Here is a 3,321-nt window from a genome sequence, read left to right on the forward strand (position 1 = left end):
TTCATTCTGGGTAAAAGCAAAGCTTCCTAATCTATACAGGCAACAATTGCACGATCCAATCAACCATGGCGATGGTTCAAGTTTGTATAGAATTGCTGTGGGTATCCTATGCAGTCCATTTTTGGATTGGCTTGACATTCTGTTCCACCAGCATTTCTTTAGTCAAACTTTTGGAGTCTTTCATACCTTGCTCCTTACTGTGCCAGGGCTGGTCTTTGGCAAAAAGTATTAAATATACAATATTTGCCTTTGGTGCTTCTCCTTCTAGCTCTGGACCAATAATCATTCCAACATCCCTTCTTGCCATTAGTTGTCTCTCTGCACGGTTATTAAACACAGAATCATCCATAGACCTTTGAACCATTGTTAGCTGTCACTTATGGGGAAAGTCATCAGTATGTCTTGTTTATGTTACTGCATCTCACTAAGCTTTGGGAAGAAGGATCACGTTTAAAATGCTTCATAGCATTTGGTAAGATTCACTTTTATGTAAATTTGCCTGAACAAATTAATAAATTTGTGCCCTTCCCTGGTTCATAAATAATTAAAAGCATTTATAAGGATACATTTGACTTTTCAAAAATATCATAGAGAGAAGTAGGTGAGAAACAAAGATAAATTACCGGTGGAGATATAAAAAGGAGCCAGGAATGAAGCCAGAACAAAAATGCAAACCACACAATCTGTTACTCTTGTAACAGATGGGCTTCAAATTGCTTTGTACATATTCTAGAAACTAAATGAAAAAGGACATCTGATTGGTTATACTATAGTTCATGAGATTAAAAACATACCCATCCTTAAGGAGATGCACAATTCATTTTGATACTATGGCAAAAGTAATATTCCTTCTGGGACTCTCCGTAATGAGCACATGTGTGAATCGATAGCGTCCTCAGCCTTCTCAGTGTAGATACCTGGGGTTCTGTTGGGGTGTCTCTTATTGTGTTTCTCAATGTAGATTGATGATATCACACCATGGCCCAAGTCAGTGGGAGCATTTCAGTGGGAGGAGAGCAGAGAAATGAAAAGGGGTCAATGGCAGTCTTAGTTCACACATTCCAACTTAATTTAGGAGTGGACTTCAGAATATTTGGATGGAAAGATGAAAAGGACAGATTTCACATACCTTCCAAAACAATTTTTTTTCTCTAAGTTGAGCTTTTGATAAATACTAAAGACCACCAGCATGTTTAATTTTACACTTCCATTCAAATGCTTCTGATGTGTTCATCTTGTGTCACCAGTTAAGTGTGGAACTAGATGCCCTAACAGACAGTGGCTGGACATGAGATTGACAAACTCCATGAAAACTGAGGCACTGAGAAGGTGCTTACCTGAATCAATGTTCATTCCACTCTGCTAGGAGGTGAGCTGAAATAATATGGGTTGAATTGTAGTTTACTATCTCTAAGTATTTTTACAATTACTGTCTCAGGAACATGAGACTCAAAGAAGATGGGCTGACAAACAATAGTAGTGAAGGTGAGATGTTGCCAAAGGCAGAGGAGTGAAAAAATAGGATGGCTGGTTTGTACAGATTCCAAGACACATCAAAAGGGAGCTTTCCGGCAAAGCAATGGATTCACTTGTCCTTTTATTCATTCAATACGTATCCTTTTAACGCTAGCATGTGCCAGGTACTGGGCATGCCAACGGGGGGTGGAGGGGGGAGAACACATGGTTTAGTTCTATTTTTTTCTTTCTCATCTTGCACAGATAGAGCTATGTTCCTGTGCCTTCCACCAGAGATTTTGAAGCTCACAATTTGTCTTCCAGCTCCTAAGTACCAATGACCTTCAGAGAGCAGAGGGCCATGCTTACTCATATGGTCATATAAAGACTTCAATTCTATGCCCTGGTAATGACAGAGGTCCTGGTGTTAAAGAGAGCACTGTTTTCATTTTCTTGGTTTTAAATCAAGTAATAAGATAATGGTTAGGAATTACTGTTAGCAACACAGATACAAGAGGTCATCCTAACTTCCTCACTAGAATAATTAGTTGGGAAGCCATACTTTTATGCTGAATGATTTTGAGATCTAATTATTGAATATGAAGGCTGTTTTTAAATGTCAGTAATGATAGGAAAAGATTCTTTATTCTTTTTTTTTTAAAGATTTTTATTGGGGAATTGGGGGGATGGGAACAGTGCTGGGGAATTGGGGGAAGGGGAACAAACAAGTTGCTGTCGTTTTTGTTCTTCAATCTAGTTGTGGAGGATGTTGCTTCACTGGCCCAAGTTGGCACCATCATTGCGCTGTTCCCAGGCGAGGCACATCAGTCGCTGGCTTCTGGACGGCCGCTCACTGCGGCTGCTGGCCGCTCACGCTGGCTGCTGGCTACATACGGTGGCCCATGGCAACCCACTGCTACAGGGGCTGCAGCCTACGCCAGCGACTCCTGGCAGCCCAGCTCCAGGTTGAGCTGTTGTTCAGCATCTTAGCTGTGGAGGGCAGTGTCACTGGCCCTCATATGTGGGATCCGAACCAGGGCCCTCTGGCGTCCCAAGCCAGTTCTTAATCAATGCGCCACTCGGCTGGCCCTAGATTCTTTATTCTTAAAGGGTAGCAGGGAACAAGCAGTACAAAATGTTCTTGTTAAAATTTTTGCTTTCTCTTTAAAATAGATGATCAAAGACATCCCAGTGTTCCCATCATTTTAGGAGATGTGTACCTATATGAGGAAAGGCATGTAGGAAGACTCAGATCTTTACAGCACATGGAAATCCACAGAATTAAGAGAAAATTCCAGCTGTAAGGCCCTGTTTAGCCCAACCTCCTCATTTTGCAGATGAGAAAGCTGTTCTAGGAGCGGCCCCAGCCCTGCACGGGAAGTGGGTCTACTGGGGGAGTTGGCGTGTGGTCTCTTGCTCCATGATGTCAAAGGCTTCCTTTAAGATCACGCTGACTTCTGCCTTGCTGCTATGGTAAAAGTACTCAGTATTCCTGAAAGTACAGCTTTCACAGCAGTCTCAAAGTTTGTGGCAGAAGGATTTGAAGTTCCTGCAGCCACAAGTGCAATTATTATCAATGATGGAATAGGGATAAAGCCTACGCAGACTGCTGGACATGTTTTTCTAAAGCATGGTTCAGGACTGTGAATTATTCCTATAGATTGTGTTGGAAGTTGTTAATATCTGCTACTTGGAAGATAGGATTACCTTTCAAAATAAATATTGGTATCATTGTAAAACTAAAATCAGGCAGTTAAAATACTATGAAAACACTAATAGTTGATGAAATAATGAAAAGTGACTCTCTGTCTCTTCTTGTAATTCCCACTCTTCATGTGAAGAGGGAATGCTTATGCATTGAGGGTA

The 3,321-nt window shown here is 41.2% G+C and overlaps 1 pseudogene; it reads left to right on the top strand.

Annotated features, from left to right (window-relative positions):
- The first annotated feature begins 2,925 nt into the window (after positions 1-2,925).
- Positions 2,926-3,102, top strand: LOC109394838 (ubiquitin-fold modifier 1 pseudogene; annotated as a pseudogene).
- The last annotated feature ends 219 nt before the right edge of the window (positions 3,103-3,321 follow it).

The sequence above is a fragment of the Hipposideros armiger genome, unplaced genomic scaffold (assembly GCF_001890085.2).
Source record: "Hipposideros armiger isolate ML-2016 unplaced genomic scaffold, ASM189008v1 scaffold_440, whole genome shotgun sequence".
Lineage (NCBI taxonomy): Eukaryota > Metazoa > Chordata > Mammalia > Chiroptera > Hipposideridae > Hipposideros > Hipposideros armiger.